The sequence below is a fragment of the Ochotona curzoniae genome, unplaced genomic scaffold (genome assembly GCF_017591425.1).
Source record: "Ochotona curzoniae isolate NIBS_2020 unplaced genomic scaffold, NIBS_Ocur_1.0 contig_1274, whole genome shotgun sequence".
Lineage (NCBI taxonomy): Eukaryota > Metazoa > Chordata > Mammalia > Lagomorpha > Ochotonidae > Ochotona > Ochotona curzoniae.
The window spans coordinates 6,024,456-6,044,309 of record NW_024465023.1 but is presented as its reverse complement, the minus strand read 5'-3'; positions in this window follow the sequence as shown (position 1 = coordinate 6,044,309).

Below are 19,854 nucleotides of genomic sequence, written 5' to 3'. Positions count from 1 at the left end.
GCACAATAAGTTTTAAAAATCCATGTATAGTTTATTCATAAACTTTTTGAAAATCCCTCACAGTTTGCAACAAAAAAATCTAGCTTTTAAAAATTAGCTTCTAAAAAAAAAATAAGCTTCTAATTCTATTTTCCATGTAATTTTTGAAGTACCTTCATATACCATATTTTCTTTGTCCATTCATTCATTGCTGGACAATTCGGTTAACTCCGTTGTCTTGGCAATTGTGATTAGTGTCCAATCAACAAGAGAGTATAGACATCTCTTGATTTCCTTTCCTTTGGGTTTCCACCCAGTACTGAGATTGCTGGATCTCAGGGCAGTTCTAGTTCCCCGAGGGCTTTATACCTCCCCACCCCGCCTATCTCCTCAGGTTCCTTTTTTTTTTTTTTTTTTCAAAGATATCTCTAACTAGTCTCCAAAGGGTGGAGGCAGGCTGGGCTGATTCACATTCCCACCAACAGTTAGTATTTTTTTTTTTTTAAACAAGATGTATTTATTTTATTGGAAAGGCAGATATACAGAGAAAAGGAGAGACAGAGAGGAAGATCTTCCGTCCGATGATTCACTCCCCAAGTGACCCCAACGGCCAATGCTATGCCGATCGGAAGCCAGAAGCCAGTAGCTTCTTCCAGGTCTCCCACGCGGGTGCAGGGTCCCAAAGCCTTGGGCCGTCCTTGGCTGTTTTCCCAGGCCACAGGCAGGGAGCTGGATGGGAAGTGGGGCTGCTGGGATTAGAACCGGCACCCATATGGGATCTCTGTGCATTCAAGGCAAGGATTTCAACAACTATGCTATGGTGCTTGGCTCCGAGAGTTAGTATTCTGTTTTCTCCACAGCCTGGTTATTTTCTCTTTTTCTAATAATAGTCATTCTAAAAGGCATGAGGTGATATCTCACTGTGATTTCCATGTGCATTTTCTTGCCTGCTGGCAATTTGCATGTTTTCTCCTTAGGACCGTCTGTTAAGGTCTTTTAGTCATTAAAAAACAAACAAACAAAAAAACAGGATTGTTTCAGAATTTTGCTATTAGATTTTTAAAGTTCCTTAAATACTCTGGATATTAACCAGAATATGATATGATAAATTAATTCTTTATAACAGGTGTAATGTGCATGTCTTTTCTTTCATTCCTTACAGAAATACTGTTGTCACCTCGCTTTCTTGATTGTTTTCTTTTCTATGCAAAAGTTGTTTAATTTGATGCAGTCCCATTTCTCCAGTTTTTGGCTTTGTTTTGGTGCCTAGTTCAGTGTTTTGAAATGCCTCTCCAATTTTCTTCTAGTTGTTTCCTAGTTTCAGGTCTCACGTTAAGTGCTTAATTCATTTTAAGTTGATTCTCCCGTAAGGCAGGAGGTAAGGGGATTCCAGTCTCATTATTCTGCATGTGGCTTTCCAATTTTCCTAGAACCATTTCAGGAAAAGATTGTTCTCTCCTCAATGTATGTTCTTGGCAATTCGGAAATTGATCTAGATTTATTTCTGAGCACTATCCTCGGTTTCATTGGTGTTTATATTGGTTTTTAGGGTAATACTACGTGGTTTTTGTTAGCTTTGTAGCTTTAAAAATTTCTTTGTATTTATTTGAAAGAAAATGAGAGAGAAAGAAAGATCTTCCATTCATCAGTTTACTGCCTAAATGGACAGCTGGGGCTGGACCAGGCCTAGTCCAAGAGATTGGAATTCTGTCTGTAGCTCCCATGGGTTTAGCAGGAACCTGAGCACTTCAACTATTGTCCTAAGACCTAAGTAATGGAGAAGCATACCATATTCATGTGTTGGAATGCTTAATATGTTAGACATCTTAGCTCTCCTTAAACTGATTTATATAGTTAATGCCACTCCTATCAAAATTGCACCACGATTGTGTAACAGGTACAGAAATATGAATCCTAAAATATATTTGGCAAAACAAAAGAATTAGAGTAGACAAAATAATTTTGAAAAGATTTTACAAGTTAGAAGAATCACACTGAACTAATTTAGGACTTCTAAATTAAGTCAAGACAGTATTGCAAAAGATATGGACATACATGTCAACTGAGAAAACTAAAGCACGATAAAAGTAGACCCATCCAAAAAATTATTTGAAAAGTAATCTGGTTTTCAAAATTTTTATTTTTATTTTATATATATATATATATATATATATATATATATATAATTGGAAAGTCAGATATACAAAGAGGAGGAGAAACAGAACGATCTTCCTCCGCTGGTTCAGTCCCCAAGTGGCCATAACAGCCGGAGCTGAGCCAATCCGAAGCCCAGAGCTCTTCCAGGTCTCCCACACGAGTGCAGGGTCCCAAGGCTTTGGGCTGTCCTCGACTGCTTTCCCAGGCCACAGGCAGGGAGCTGGACGGGAAATGGAGCTGCCGGGATTAGAACTGGTGCCCATATGAGATCCTGGCACATTCAAGTGGGTAAAGCTGCTGCTTGCAACACTGACATTTCCTTCAGCCTGATTCAGGTCGGGCTGTTCCATTTCCCCTCCAGCTCCCTGCTGATCTAAGTATTGGGTTCTTGTGCCCATATGGCAAACCCAGATGAAGCTCCTGGTTTGAGCTTAGCCCAGCCCAGTCCTTTACTGCAATTTGGAGAGTGAACCAGTGGATGAAGATCTCTGTCTTACCCTCTTTCTGTGTAACTCTGCCTTTCAAATAAATAAAATAAATCTATAAAAAGTTTACTGTGTATTGATTGTAAAAATACAAAACAAATGATATTCTAATTATAATCACGCTTGTTTTACCTGGTGGAGCAGTAAACAATTGCAGCTTTGTCTAACCATTCCTTATCCATACAATCTCTTCTGGGAATTCTAAGCTCACTGTAAGATATCCCAAGTAAAACAAAGCTTCTAAACCCAAGCTAAGTAACCCTTTCATGTTCTGCAAGGCGAATCAAGCCGACAAGAAGTGGCCAGACCAGTGGATCAACCCTTGTATTCTTTCCCAAACAGAGGAATTCCAGGGTGGGGAACTCAACAGCCCAGCAGTGTCACAAGGGACATGCTTTTCCTCCATCTTATTCTACCATCTTCAACCTGTTGGTCCTTCACGTGATGATCACAAGATTCCCTCAGCTATAGAACATCAAGAAGCCGGAAGGAGAAGGCACCTTGAGCACACTGAGAAATGTTTCCTTATACTCTCAGGAGATAATCCATTGACTAATTACCACGTTTTTGTCAGCGCTTAAACCTAGCCTCTGACTAGAGAAATACATTACCATAGCTGGCTAGGTCATACCAGTGCCACTCATACATACATACATATTTCTAGTAACTTGACTATTTTTAGTGTCTTTTGAGTCTATTCAAAATTGTGTAAGCCTTCAGTTGAAAACCTAAATTTCTTTTGATGCAATAGGAAAAAAAAATAAGTCCTTAATATTTTTATTTTTTAAGATTTTTTTAATTAGTCAGATTTACAGAGAGAAGGAAAGACACAGAGAAAGAGCCTCCATCTGTTGATTCTCTCTCCAAGTGACCACATGGCCAAGGCTGAGCTGATCTAAATCCAGAAGCCAGGAGCTTCTTCTGGGTCTCCCACGCAGGTACAGGGCCTCTAGGCTTTGGGCCGTCCTCTATTGCTTTCTAGGTCACAAGCTGGATGGGAAGTGGAGCAACTGGGAAACTGGAAAACTAACCGGCGCCCACATGGGATCATGGTGTTTTGCGATGTGAGGATTAGCCAGGAGAGCCATTGTGCCAAGGCCCAAAAGTCCCTATTAGACAGGAAGAAAATGCAGGATAACCATCCAGTAGAGTATAAATAGTGTGGCTCATATGAAAAGTGGTGGAGGTAGTGCTTTTTTCTAGAAACCTTGGAAAATTCTGAATAGACTTTGGGGCCAGCACTGTGCAATATCCATGCTCACATGCGCTGCCACCATTCCTAGGGGCTAGGGTTGTGCTCAGTGGCGGTATAGCGATCTGAGGAGCCATGCGTCAAAACTTGTTTCCCAGCTGGCCCAACTTTATCTGTGTGTGTGTGTGTGTGTGTGTGTGTGTGTGTGTGTGTGTGTGTGTGTGTGTGTGTTTTCCGATACCAGAAAGTTGCTTCTTAGAAAGGTACAGATAAGGCCTCCACCTCCAAGTGCCAACATCCCATGTGGGTGCTAGTTCATGTCCAGCCTGCTCTACTTCCCATCCAGCTTCCTGCTTGTAGCCTGGGAAAGCAGTTGAGGATGAGCCAAAGCCTTGGGACCTGCTAATTCAGTCCTCAATTGCTCACAACTACCAAGCTGAAGGCAGGAGGGTAGAACTCAATCCAGGTCTCTCACAAGGACAGTAGAGACCTGAGTATTTAAACCACCATCTGCTCCCTGCCAGTGTGCACCTTGGCAGGAAGCTAGATTGGAAGTATAGTTGCTGGGAAAAGAACCCAGTCATCTCTCACCTGGGATGTGCGCATCCCAAGAGGTGACTTAATGTCTGAGCCATAAACCCTACCCTGAACTGCAGATGGAAATAAAACTGCCCAAAGGAGTACATCATGGTTTCCAAATCCAGGGGCCTTCACAGTGGCTGCCAGTGGCTTTATGTGGGATGTTGTAGCTCTGTTTGCATCTGATTCAAGACTGGAGCCCCATCCCAGGATAATTCTGCACATTTTTTCCTCATCAGCATCCCTCATCTCCAAGCTCTGGCCTCCAAATCAGCTGCCTTAGCAGTGAAAAAGGCCGGGGGCCCTCCAGCCTCTGCATAGAGCCCCAGTTACCCTAGCAACACTTGGCTGTAATTGACTCCCGCAGTCACCTGCTTCAGCCTAGCTTGCTTTCTGGCGCTACAGGCTATAGCTCCCTCCCCACGCTTTCTTCTGCTTTGCCTAACAATCTCTCCATCCTCCATGCATGGACAGATGTCTTCCTTGTTTCTCCCTTCCCCCATCCCCCACGGATGGTCAGATCCTTGGCACATACCTCTCTTGCACTCTCCACGTTGCCAAATACCAGCTCTGACATGATTAAACACACGAAAATAGACGATTTGCATTTCTTTCAGATTACAGTTTCTAGTGCTGGCCACTTTAACCCAAAGAATACAAACTTATCCGGAGGTAGGGGCTAAGCAGGTCAGACAGGCTAACCTGTGGGGACTACAGAAACAGTGGATATTCCCTCCAGAAATTGGCATCCACAGAGCCAGAATCTTCTAGCTTTTCCAGAAAAGTCATTAAACATAGGCTTTTGTATGAACCCTACTGGTTTTTATATGCTGACAAGTAATTTACAAAAAAATTTATGGGCCAATTCAAACACATCTGTGGATTGAATCTGTTCAGTGGGCTACTGGTTTGTAAACTCTGTATTGAGTTTCTTTTTATCCTCTGTCTTGTATTTTGACTTGATGTTCTCTGCCATCAGGGGCCAACAAACATAAACACCAAACCAGTAATCCACGTCAAATTAGTGTTAGAATTTTCTCCCTCCCAGATGGCTTCAGGAATCAGACAGTACTCCTCCCTTCCTTCCTTCCTTCCTTCCTTCCTTCCTTGCTTTCCTCCGTCCCTGCTCCCTTCTCTCTTTCTTTTTTCTTTTCTTCCTTCCTTCTTCCTTTTAAAAAATTTATTGGAAAGGCAGATTTCCAGAAAGGAGAGATAGAGAAAAAGACTTTCCATCCTCTGGTTCCTGCTCCAAATGGCTGCAATGACCAGAACTGAGCTGATCAAAAGCCAGGAGCCAGGAGATTCTTTTGGGTCTCCCACAAGGTCCCATGGCTTTGACCATCCTCCACTGCTTTCCCAGGCCACAGGCAGGGAGCTGGGTAGGCGGTGAAGCAGTTGGGACAAGAGCCAGTGCCCATTTGGGATCCAGTGCTTGGAGTTGGAGGATTAGCCAATTCAGCCATTATGCCAAGCCCCAGATAAGAGTCTTAAGATAGGTTCATGGGGGCAAAACTAGTTTGTTCCATTGTCTCTGCTGGGCAGTGGAGCACCCAAGTTTAACCATTTCTGTTCCACCTTGTTCCAGTCACATGGTGGGAATGGAAGGCCTGTCACTGGAGAAAGGTCTGACCTTTTTGGTAGAATAGGTGTATCTCTATCTTTTTTAAAAAGACTTATTTATTTTTATTGCAAAGTCATATTTACAAAGAGAAAGAGAGGCAAGGATCTTCATCTATTGACTCACTCCCCAGTGGCCCTAACGACCAGAGCTAAGTCGATCCGAAGTGAGGTGCTTCTGAGTCTCCCATGTGGGTGCAGGGTCCCAAGGCTTTGGGCCGTCCTCGACTGCTTTCCCAGACCACGAGCAGGGAGCTGGATGAGAAGTAGAGCATCCGGGACTCAAGTCAATGTCCATATGGGATCCTGGACATGCAAGGCAAGGATTTTAGCCACTAGGCTACCACACCAGGCCCAAAAAGTGTATTTATTGATACTTTTTCTTTCCTTATTGTGACCTGATGTGTGACTCCAAAAGGTGACTGAGTGCTTGTCACTCAGTCCCCACCAAGCACCTTGCGCTCTATTCCCTAGCTCCCTGGCCCACAGTACACCTGTGTCTTCTCTCTGACCATCCACGTGCCCAGCCTAGGAGCATGGGAGGAGAAGGGCAGGCTCATGTAGATGAGCTCCCTCCATTTTTTTTAAAGATTTACTTATTTTTATTGGAAAGGCAGATATACAGAGAGAAGGATCTTACAGACAGAAAGGATATACAGACAGAAAGATCTTCTGTCTGGTGGTTCACTCCCAAAGTGGCTGCAATGGCCAGAGCTGAGCGAATCTGTAGCCAGGAGCCAGGAGCTTCTTCCAGATCTCCCATGTGGGTACAGGGTCCCAAGGCTTTTGGCCGTCCTCTACTGCTTTCCCGGGCCACAAGCAAGGAGCCAGATGGGAAGTAGAGCAGCTGGGATATGAATTGGTGCCCACATCGGATCCCGGCACATTGAAAGCAAGGACTTTAACCACTAGGCTACCATGCTGGGCCCATAATCTCCCTTTCTGTGACCAGCAAGGTGAAGATCTTGCAGTATAGACCCCCCAGGTTTCCCTTGGGAGGATGCAAAAATTTAAGCCATGGATGAAACACTTACAAACTTGACTGGGCCTGTTGGCCAAAGCCCAATCTCCTAATCAGTGTTTGATGTTGATGTTGTTGTTTGTTTGTTTATTTTTAAGATGAATTTTTATTGGAAAATCAGATACACAGAGAGAAGGAGATACAGAGAGAAAGATTTTCCTTCCTCTGGTTTACTCCCCAAGTGGCCACAATGGCTGATTTGAAGCCAGGAGCCCAGGAGCTTCTTCGGGTCTCCTACGTGGGTGCAGGGTCCCAAAGCCTTGAGCCATTCTGTACTTTCCCAGGCCACAAGCAGGGAGCTGGAGGGGAAGTTGGAGAAGCTGTGCTATGAGCTGGTGTCCATTTGGAATCTTGGCGGATGCAAGGGAAAGCTTTAGCTGCTAGGCACTGGACCTTCCAAATCAGTTTGTCAACAATACCAAGGCCTGTTTTTGCTTTACTTTTTATTTATTTGCAAGCTAGATACAGCTCTTTCATCCACTGATTTACTCCCTAAACATCACACTTGCCAGGGTCAGACCAGGCTGAAGCCAGATCATGGGGACTTACTCCTGGGTAGGAACCCAGTTCTTTGAGCCGTCACCTGCTAGCTCTTAGGGTGTGCACCTGGAATGGAGGATGCAGCCAGAACTCAAATCCAGGCACTCTACTACTGGGTATGGGTGTGCCAAGAGATGTCTTAACTGCTGTGCCCAATGCCTGCTGCCATAGCTGCTTTTACTAGCCAGACAATAGCATTAAAAAGCACTATTTTCACTGGTGTTTAACCTTACACCGTGGCTGGTGTTTGAAAGCAAGCAAGCCTAGGCAGCCGTAAGCAGGAACAGATTGTGCATGTTTTTGTGGCTGAGACAAAGATTAGAGAATTGAAGAAGAAAGAATATTGTAGTCTTGCTTAAAGTCTACTTCAAAACAGAGCTCCCGTCATCAGCCTTTTTCACCATCAGAACACCAAAAAAAAAAAAAAAAAAATCTCTTTTTTGCTATTTCTCAACCAGGGTTATAGGCTGAGACTTTAAAACACAAAAGTAGCCAAATTTCATATGGCCCACAAAATCCAGAATAATAAAATGATATATTCTGCCTCTTAGAAGGTGGCATTCTATCAGTGCTATTTCTCCATCTTGTTTTGAATTGCATGCTATGCTTGAGACAAGCAAGAAAGCAAGAAAGGTGAGTAAGAAGGTCTGCGACCCATCTCTGGACTCGTGGACTCCCTCCTGCACCTTCACCTCAATGTGGTTTTGGGTGGATTTGTGATATATTAGCTGCATGAGCCATGAGGATGTCTTTGGATTTTGTTTATTTTTAAAGATTTATTTTGTTTTATTTTTTAAAATATTTTATTTATTTTTATTGCAAAGTTGGAAATACAGAGAGAAGGAGACAAAGAGAGGAAGACCTTCCGTCTGATGATTCACTCCCCAAGTGGCCGCAATCGCCAGGATTGAGCCCATCTGGAGCCAGAAGATTCTTCCAGGCTTCTCACAGGGGTGCAGGGTCCCAAGCTCTTCGGCTGTCCTCAACTGTTTTTCCAGGCCACAAGTAGGGCACTGGGTGGGAAACAGGGTCCACACAGGATCTTGCATGTGCAAGGCAAGGACTTTAGCCACTAGACTACTGTGTCAGTTCTCTTTCTACTATTCTTAGTCCATTTTTAAAAAAGGTATATGCATTTTTATTGGCAAGGCAGATTTACACAGAGAAGAACAGGCAGAGAGCAAAGATCTTCCATCTGTTAGTTCACTCCCCAAATGCCTGCAAAGGCTAGCGTTGAGCCAATCTGAAGCCAAGAGCTAGGAGCTTCTTTGCGGTCTCCCACAAGGGTGCAGGCCCCCAAGGCTTTAGGTCATTTCCTGCTGTTTTCCCAGTCCATAATCAAGGAGCTGATTAGGAAGCAGAGCAGCCAGAACATAAACTGGTGCCCATATGGTATCCCGTTGCATGCAAGTGGAAAGATTAGCCATTTAAGCCATCGCACCAGGCCCCGTAGGAGTCCATTGCAGTATTTTACTCTAAATTTTTGGAGAAGTGTTTGCAATTTTCCATAATAAAGAATTAGAAAAAAATGAAATAAGCTTTGCACTTAGTGTCAAAATGAGAGAAATTAGAGAATGAAGGAAAACAATACAGAAAGATTGTATTTAAGCTTGAGAGCAGGAAGGGTTTTCATAGGAAAAGGTAATCTTGTAGAGGAGGCTGAAGGGAGAGGAAAGAGAAGAGATGCATTTAAGATCTTAAAGATCTTAAAGATGGAAAGGAGGAGATAGCTTTGCTTGCTACAGTGTCACAGAGTTCAGCTGACTCCAAAAGAGACTGCGGAAAGATAGGGAGAGAAGAAAATAAAGTTTTGGCATTATTCTACTGGTCAGAGTCTTGATTTACAATGCCACGGAGCAGGGCCCTCTTAAAGGGGCTTTAAGCGAATCCATATTTAGAGAAGTTGAAAAGAAGCACTTGGTAGGAAGAGAAGACGCTCCCCTCTCCGGAAACAGCCACACTTCAATCCCCGGGAGTGTAGCACAGAAGAAAAAGGAGTTTACAGAGGAAATTAAGGGTACAACTTTTAAGAAAAGGAGCCCAGCCAGGTAGGCCCCAGCTTATTTTAGCACCAGCCCTTTAAAGCAGAGAACCTACCTTGGCAGACAGGGCGGAAGAGGAAATGAGAGAGATTTCATGCGTAACTTGCAGAACACTCATCCAGGGTCATGGTTTTCTTGTTTTTCTGGTACTGAGTATAGACACCCACCTCCCAGAGAGTATCTGTTGGAGGGGGCTGGGTATGAAGATGCCAAAAACAAGTCATCTGCAGGTGCCCTGTGTACGGACGAAGGGGAAGCCTGAAGGAATCAAGGGTCCCTACCGACAGGCCACAGGACCCTCGCTTCTCTCAGCACCCAGAGCCGGATTTTGGAATCATGGAAGAGGATTCCTGTCAGATCCACTCCATAAGATCCTCTCCAACCGGCTCTTACCTTGATTATTTAAGGTATTGTTATTCGTTGTGAAACTTGAAGCAGGGAAATGCATTGAGCGAATTCACACTCCTGACCTGCAGAACAAATTTGTGTCAGCCTCTAATTTCACGGTAGGATGTTCCAACAGCAATAGGAAACTACTAGTCACCAGCATATTAAGGGAGCCCATAACATTTGTACAAACCTATGGAGGGAAGACTACGAAGATCATTGTAAATAAGCTGTACATTTTAGATGAGCTTCAAGGCAACACAACGATGGGTGCAGAAGCAGGTATGGAGCATCCCTACCGGCACACGTTAAAGACGCGCACTGTGTTAGAGCTCCAAGCAGAGGAAAAAGAGCGACGTTAACACATTCTGTTGTGACCCACACTACTACTGTGTCTGAAGCGGGGGGGGGGGGCCCGGGGGGGGCGATCATTTGATGACATGTTAGTGACCCTGATGTGGGGAAGAATGTACTGAGTATATTACTTGAATGGCCGTGTTATTTCTGATATGTTGTCAGCTTCTTCGGGTTAAGAAAATCTTTTCAAGGTTTATTGGTTGACCAAATACACCTTAATGCATCCAGACTCAAGCACTTGCTGCAAAGCTTGGCCAGAATTATCCACTTGTTCTACTTTCCATCATCTAACAAGGAACTTGATGTCCTTTACTGTCCTAAATGAGCTGGCTCTCATGTCTCCCATGTGTATTTGGGCATGCTGTCTACTGCACAGCAACCAGCAGCTGGGGAAGCAGTAGTACCCTGGCACATGCACTTCAGGGTCAGAACACTTATCGAGATTTTTCCTTGTGGCCAGGGCTTAATTTCATCTGTTTTGCAGGGGAATCCCCCCCAAGAAACTTTGCTGGGGGTGACTTCAGACTCATTTATTGTGTGTGCCAGCTGGTACGGGGTCAGGTGGCGTCCATCACCTGCACCAGCCAATGCACATACTGGTGGACACAGCTGTCTGGTCAGTTCCACCCCAGCTCATTCTCACACAAAGTGATGGGTATTGAGGCCTAGCCCAGCCCATCCTGCCACAGGTCTGGTCTTTAAGCACACCAATGGGTGCTGTAGCCTAGTTGGGGTGACCTCTAAAATCCCTCACCGTGACCAACCCCAACCCTTGTTTTTATGTGGTCAGCATGTGCTGCAACCTAGTCTGATTTATCCTGTGGGAATGTGACTCTTGTGCACATGCATGGGCCCTGCATTTCAACTCAGCTCTCCCCACCCCCAGACTTGGCCAATATGCATGCAGATGCGTGCTGCCATCTTGTCCAGCCTGGCCTTCCCCCCACGCTGGCTCTCATGCTCAGCAGTAGATACTGTAGCCCAGCGAAGTAGACCCTGCAGTTTCCCTACCAGGCCTGCTCCTAGCTCCAGATCTTGTTCCTGCCGGGATACTGCAGTCCAGCCTGATACGAGTCACACCCAGTCCCAGCACTTGCCAGGGAGTGCTGTGGCCTAGTCCAGCTGGCACACTCCCGTTATGGCTCTTTTATCTTTCTCAAAAAATATTTACTTATTTTTTGTATTGAAAACAGAGGTTTACAGAGAGAAGAAGAGACAGAGAGAAAGATTCTCTGTCCATTGATTCACTCCCCAAGTGTCTGCAATGGCCAGAGCTTGCTGATCCGAAGCCAGGAGCCAGGAGCCTCCTCCAAATCTCCCTTTCAGGTGCAGGGTCCCAAGGCTTTGGGCCGTCCTCTACTGCTTTCTAAGGCCCAAGCAGGGAGATGGATGGCAAGTGGAGCAGCTGGGACAGGAACTGACACCCATATAGGATCCCGGTGCTTGCATGCAAGGTGAGGTCTTTAGCCACTAGGTTACTGTGCCAGGCCCCATTATGGCTGTTTTGCATGCCAGTGGGTGTGGCAATTTAGCTCAGCCCAACCCACCTCCAGACCCAGACCACATGCTTGCTCACAGCTAGTATAGCCCTGCCTAGCCTGGTTCACCCCCCAGTTTCAGCTCTCCCACTCAACAGTAGAAGCAGCAGCCTAAGAAGGGAGTCCCCAAAGTTCTCCTACCAGGCCTACTCCCAGCCCCGGGTCCTGTACGTGCTTGTACCGCGTAGGTCCTGTACTGTTAAGAGGCACAGTTTGGGATTACCAGCCCCTAGTCTCAGCATTCACTGGGAGGAACTGCAGCCTGACTCATCCTGGCCCAACCCCAGCCCTGACCCTCATGTGAACTGGTGGGTGTTGTGACCCAACCCAGTCTGGCCTGCACCCTATCCTGGCTCTCATGTGTGCCAGCAGGTACTACAGACTCTTTTCATAAGCATCTAAAAATATCCCAGGGTTTTCAGGTGGGTGTTTGGCCTAGTGTTAAGATGTCCACACTCTGACGTTGGGTTTGACGTCCAGATCCAGTTCCTGATTTCAGCTTGCCGTTAATGCAGACCCTGAGAGCCAGTGAGGACTCAAGCAGTCGGGTTCCTTCTACTCACACGGGAGACCCAGACTGAGCTTGCGGTTCCCAGGTTCAGGTTCCCTCTACCCTCTGCCATTTCAGCTGTTTTGGAAGTCAACTAGCAGATGAGGGTTTCCTCTACCCTCTCTCTTGCTTCTTTCCTGCTTTTCAAATAAGCTGTTTTTAAAAAACAGTATTTAGTCATGGTTCGTGTGTTAGATTTTGTTTCATCTCTTTAATTCATTTGGAATCGTCATCCAATCTTGTTATAAAATATTTTAATAAGTTAAAAAATGGACTTCTGGACCCGGCACAATGGCGCAGTGGTTAAAGTGCTCACCTCGCTTGCAAGCACCAGGATCCCATATGGGTGCCAGTTCTAATCCCGGCAACTCCATTTCTCACCCAGCTCCCTGCTTGTGGTCTGGGAAAGCAGTCGAGGACAGCCCAAAGCCTTGGGACCCTGCACCCGTGTGGGAGACCTGGAAGAGGCTACTGGCTCCTGGCTTTGGATCAGCGCAGCACCAGCCATTGCGGCCACTTGGGGAGTGAATCATTGAACGGAAGATCTTCCTCTCTGTCTCTCCTTCTCTCTGTATATCTAACTTTGCAATAAAAATAAATCCATCTCTTTTTTTAAAATGGACTGCTGTCTGCGGGTTAGAAGTAGCATAATCCATAAAGGACAGAAAGATGTGCGTGCAGCCCATGAGGGAGCTGCCACTGTCACAGGCCTTGCAGGCTGGACTTTCAGTACCTGCTCAGGTGCGTGCAGCCAAGGGCCTAGGTGTGTCAGGATATGAGCCTAGAGCGTGCAATACTTCCCACAGGAACATCAGAGTAAACTTGGTATCCTTTCTCATCCACTAGACCCACAGCTATTTAAAATCTCCCAAAGCATTGGGACGAATGTGGGGATATAAACACACTCCTACAGAGCTGGTGGGCATGCTGACTGGTTCAACCCCTTGGGAGAGCAACTTGTCAAGACGCTGTCTAAAGGTAAATCGTGGTGTACAGTGGCACATCACTACACAGAAATTTTGCCGGAGCTACCTACTGTAGTTTGGGTGGGTCTCACAAGCATGATGTTGAATGAAAATGATATCATTATGCAAATGAATATGCAAAAAAAGTACTGCCTCCAGTTGACGGATGCATATATGTTTGTGGGGTATAAAAATGGATGAGAATACACAGCAACTGCTTAAGACAGGGATGGCAATTCGAGTGGGGGTTAAATGGAAAATCTGAGTTCTACCTCTTAGAGTTTTTAACCATAGGAAGCAACCATGCTAAAATATCAATAATTCTAGGTGATAGGAATATAAATTTTTTTCGTTACAGTAGTCTTTGTACATTATTGATAGCTTTCATTTTCCATAATTGGGAGGAATTAGGAACCTCGGCTGAGCCTGTGCAAGGAGAACGGGAGGCACAGGAGTGGATTGAACCATTTCTGTTTGTTGCAGTTCTATGTCAGGGCCTGGAAAATTCAAAGCACTTTTGTGAGGGCACTAAGCTCAAAGCAGAGGCATTTTTCCTCCCCAGGACCCAAGGTCACAAGCTTTGGCATGTCAGCTTAGGCTGTACTGAGGATAATGTCAAGTACAATACGTTGCAAGCAGAGAGAAAACTACTGTTAAGAAGCAAAGTCCCTACAACCAAAAAAAATTCTAGAGCAAGAGGCATTGGCAGCAATCATTGAGACTCATGAGTAGGTATCAAGAAATGCCAGTGCACTACCCAGGGGAGACAGCATGTAGGAATGATCCTCCCAAGATGACCAGGCCCTAACCCCTGAAACTTGTGAAAGTTTTGCCTCCAGGGCCAACGAGAATCTACAGAAAGACCTGAGTAAGATTAAGAATCTCAAGATGGGAGATTAGCCCGAACGAGCCAGGATACAATCACACACAAAGTCTTCTAGATGTTGAAGATGATGGGCTGGAGCACAGAACTCACCTGACAGGAACTCACCTGACACTTATGTGAGCTGGGCTAGGAGGAGGTTGGGTGGAGGCCAGGTTGCAGCACCTGTTGCTACATGCAAAAACCAGGACCGAGGGCAGACCATGACAAGCAGGGCCGTGGCACTTGCCAGCATGTATAAGATCCGGAGCTGGCAGCAGGCTTGGTAAGGGAACTTGGGAAACTCTCCTAATAGGTCATGGCTCCTGCTGGGGAGCACAAGAGCCTGGGCTGGGGGCGGGCCAGGCCAGGCAAGGCTTCAGCATTTGTGTGGGCCACGTCCGGGGACAGGTTAGGCTAGGCCAGGCCATAGCACCTACTAGTATGCAGTAGAGGCAGTACATTGTGTGGACTCTACTCATGGCTGATGGAGCAGGTGGCATTGGCCAAGGAATGCTATTTTTAAAATTTTCATAATATATTTATTTTGTTTTTGATGATGTTTACACAGTTGAGTAGGATGCATGCCTATGTGAACCATTGATTAGGATGGGAGGGGTCAAGGAATGGGGGAAGTGGATGAGACAACTGCTTCCAACTTTCTTTCTGTTCTTCCTGTTCCTGGAGGAAAAGGGGGCAAGGGCTGCTCCCAGTAGCCTAACCACTTCAGTACCAGAGAATGTGAGACTGCCCCTTGATGTCATTCTAGGGTCCCCGATGTAGAGTGTGTTCCAAGGGTATTACTTAAGTGGTTTTAATAGTTCTGAGATACAGTTGATTTCCTTGCTCCAAGGTTGAGGAAATCCCTCCAAAGTCCATTGACAGGCCAGGGAATGCTAAGTACTTTCTATAAAACAGCCAGAAAAAAAAATGGAGACCTTGGACCAACTGAAACCAGGGACTGCATTGTTTGTTTGTTTTTTGTTGTTGTTGTTTCTATGATTTTTTTAAATTGGAAAGGCAGATTTCCAGCAAGAAGGAGATATAGAGAGAAGGATCTTCCATTTGCTGGTTCACTCCCCAAGTGACCACAATGGCTGGAGCTGAGTCAATCTAAAGCCAGGAACCAGGAGCTTCTTCCAGGTCTTCCAAGCAGTTGCAGGGTCCCAAGGCTTTGGACTGTCCTCTACTGCTTTCAAAGGCCACAAGCAGGGAGCTGGATGGGAAGTGGAGCAGTTGGGACATGAACTGGCACCCATATGGGATCCCAGTGGATGCAAGGCAAGGATTTAGCCTCTAGGCTATCGTGTTGGTCCCTAGGAACTGCATTCTACCAAGAGCTCAAATGAGCATCAAATATCTTCTTCCCTAGAACCTTGCAGGAATCAACAAGCCCACCTTGATCCACAGTCCGCTGAGGCCTGCCTTGGACTGTTAGCCTGCACACCTGGAAATCAACACATGGGCCAATGACAGAGTGGCTCAGAGTTGGACCCACTCCAAAAGGAAGTGGCTGCCTGCAAGACAGTGCCGAGGCTGTGTCACTAAACCAAGCCCATTGTCGGGGCAATAGTGGGGTGCCAGGAGAACACGGGGTCTAAAATGGGGATTATGGGACTTGACTCTGAAGTAGTGGAGGGAGGAAGGAGTGCCACCTCAGAAATCTCTAGCTTTTTTTTTTAAAGATTTATTTATTTTTATTGCAGTCAGATATATATAGAGAGGAGGACAGACAGAGAGAAAGATTCTCTGTCCATTGATTCACTCCCCAAGTGACTGCAATGGCCGGTGCTGTGCTGAACCGAAGTCAGGAGCTAGGAACTTCCTCCAGGTCTCCCACGTGGGTGCAGTGTCCCAAGGCTTTGGGCCGTCCTCGACTGCTTTCCCAGGCCATAAGCAGGGAGCTGGATGGGAAGAGGGGCTGCTGGGATTAGATCTGGGCGTGTTCAGGGTGAGTACTTCAGCCACTAGGCTATTGTGCCAGGCCCCCAAATTCATCTCTTGATAAATCCCAGCAGAGATTAAGCTGCAAGATTGTGGACCCTAGATAACTAGGGCCATTGAGTTTGTCTTCTGCTAAAGTGCAAAGTAAAATTCCTCTTTCTTGTTGGTGATGTTTAGCCTCCTTTCCCTCTCCCCACATATTGCCATCCCTGATGGAGCCTTGCCTTCTGGCAGCAGTGTGAGTCTGAAAATGACTGTTCTCTAATAGTTTCGGGTATCCTTATTTTGCTGGGAGTAGCTACCTCCATGACTGACATTTCTTTGCAATTTCTAAGGGTGTTTTTTCTTTTCTTTGAAACCAGCTGGTGTTCATACGAAAACATCACAGATGCACTAATAAAGTTAGAAAACATTGGTAAGGAAACATACAATGAATAGCCAAAGTCCACTTTCTCCCAGCCAGAGATCACTACCGTCAAACGTTAGTACATAACCTAGGGCATCTCTCTTTGTGAGTGTGCCCTGATTTCATTACCCATCTGAAGTCATGTGACCCGTGCTCTACAGCCTTCCTTTCAGCCATCAACCTTTGGTTTGCCATCTCAGTAGATGTCCCAGTTGTCTAACATCCACCTCCTTTGAGTATTTCCACAAATGACCTTGAAGATGTCTCTCATAGCTGCTTCAGCCAAATCTGTACCCAATTCAGATGATACTGGACATCTAGTTTCTTATGTCTGTTAAATCTAGCGCAGACATCAGAGTGGATGATATTGATTTGACAATAGCAGGCTAATCATTCTGCAGAATGTTTCTTGTACTGTGCTTGCATGGTTGCTATTTTGTCCTATTTTTCCCTACATTTTGCACTTGTAACATTGGTTCTGGGGAAATATGACATGACCTATTAACCACCGAACTCTTTAGAAAGTAGCGCATAGCAAAATTTTGGGTATTAGAATAATTCTGTCTTGGGACGCCTGTAGGAACATCAGTGATTCCTAGTGGATGATAGCCCTGGTTGTAATGGCTGAAGGAGCTGCCACTTGCCCGTTCCTGAGAGCGAGACCCGTCTAGCTAAGACAGAGAAGAAACAGAAACTGGAGAGGAAATCATTTCAGATTTAAATTTCTCTAGAATTTTGGAATGAATCTCTATCTTCAGACTTTCATGAACAAAGAGATTAGATTGTTCAAATTGTAAACTTCTATATATATTATCCAGAACTTTTTTTAATGCTACCTATTGGGCTGAACATGAGATTTCTGGTTAATGCTATAGGGGCATGTGGCGGGGCAGGATTCAGGATGGGGAACATTCACATAATGAAGGTGTGCATTGCAGTTTAGGATGAAGCAATGACCGTGGATTTAATTTCATTATTGCCCCAACTCTGCTTATCTTTGTAACTTTCTAGAAGTGGAAGTACCTGATATTGGCCCTAAAAGGAATTGGGAAAATGGTCTCATGAAGGTGGAAATTGGTCTGCTGTGTTGCACCTGAGCCTCCTACTCATGCAGAAAACCACACTCCTGAAGGATCATGAGTGGCATAGCCTGTAAAAATTGGGGCAGGTAGGGGCCGGCGTGGTAGCCTAGTGGCTAAGTCCTTGCCTTGCTTGTTCTGGAATCCTATATGGTTGCTGGTTCATGTCCCAGCTGCTCCACTTCCCATCCAGCTCCCTGCTTGCGGCCTGGGAAAGCAGTCGAGGACGGCCCAAAGCCTTGGGACCCAAGGGGGGAGATCTTGAGGAAGTGCTCTGGTTGTTGCAAGCACTTGGGGAGTGAACTAGCAGATGAAAGATCTTTCTCTCTTTAAAAATGGGAACAGTAACAAAAGTTTGAGGGGTGTTAAAGGAAGTGTGATCTCCCTTGCTATGAGTCAAGCTGTGTCCCACTAAGCTTCAAGTGCAGAAACCGTAACCCCGATACCACACAAAATGTGATGGCATTTGGAGATAGAGCCTTTTCAGAGGAGGTTCTTAACAGATTTAAAGTGTATCAGGCCTTCCTGCCAGCCTGTCCTGCAGCAGCAGGCTCAACACCAGATAGTTAGTGCCTCATCTTAAAAGAAACACTCTCACAATCAATTAAATTGCTTTCATGTGAAGACATGGTCTGTGCCACAGCCTAATTTACAACACCGTTTCCAAATAATGTGTTTGCGGAGCTCAGGGCTACTATATACAGAATATCACGAAACTATTCCGAGAAGCATCACCCAATCTTTTGCCAGGGCCAAAGATCTTTGAAAGGGACTTTCCAGCATTGCGCGGAACACAGACTCCCTGGTGCTGAAGGAGATACACGGTGAGAGTGATGGGCAGCCTTAGCATTCGCAATTCTAGTGCTCATGACAGACCGCGCATCTACAACGAATAACCTTGGGAGTCATAGAAACTGTCTCTGGGAAAATGGCGCCTGTAGACTTTCTCAGAGGTGGGACCCAAGGCATAGGAGCTCTGTCCTTGTCCAGGTCCTTGATGGCAAGCAACAGAATTGGGTGCTGGATGATTTCGTCAGTAAAAGAATTCATGAGAAGGATATTGGGCAGCTTCCAGAAGCAGTAGGCGTGCTGGAGAAGCAGGTTTACAGCTGGGAACAACACTCAAACCACACGGCAGAACTGGTCTGGTGAGGATCCCACTGCAGAGCCTAGGAGGCTCAGGGCTGTATTGGTCACCACTGTCACCTGGCAGGGAGCCTCATCTTGCTACAGATGTTAACACTGCGCGCGCGCGCGAGAGAGAGAGAGAGAGAGAGAGAGAGAGAGAGAGAGAGAGAGAGAGAGAGAGAGAGAGAGAGAGAGTCTGTTTTGGATCCTTGAGTCTTTGCCTCTAAGACAGAGGGGGTTGGACTAGATTGTGGGACTGTCACCCGGCCATGAGCAAGAGTGAATGTGACAGTATTGAGTCTGTAAAGGGAGATGAGCTACGCTTCCTTCAGGAAGCAGCAGCTGGGGAAGTCCCCGCCCAGAGGAAGTGGGTTCTAATGCACACCCAAAATGAGTAGCAAATGAACCGACACAGGCTGACAGTTGATGGCTGCTTCATGTCATGTGTGCTCATTTGGCTGCAGAGTAGAGGAAGGCAGAGTTGGACTGATTCTTAACTGAGGAAATTGACCAAAAAAAAAAAAACCCAAAAAACAAAACAAAACAAAACAAAACAAAAAAAAACAAAGAAAGAAAGAAAGAAAGAAATAGAAACATCACTTCCCCCTGCCTCAGGGCTAAATTTTGGGTTGCTAGATTGAAGAAAATGAGATCTGCCCAAAGGGGTGGGTGGGGGCTTCACCAGGAATCCCCTGACCTTTGCGAGGCAGAGCAAGCCAAGGGCAGTGTGCTCAGAGAACAACTTCCTTAGTCTAGAGAACCTAGCGTGATGATTTGCGTGATCTATGGGTGAGTGCGTGGTAGCTGTGGGTGGGGAGAGGGATTTTATTTTAAAAGATTTACTTTTTTTAAAAAAGATTTATTTTATTTTTATTGGAAAGGCAGATATACAGAGAGGAGAGACAGAGAGGAAGATCTTCCGTCCGATGATTCACTCCCCAAGTGAGCGCAATGGCCGATTACTTATTTTTATTGGAAAGGCAAATCAAATTTACAGAGAGAAGAACAGAGAGGAAAACTCTTCTG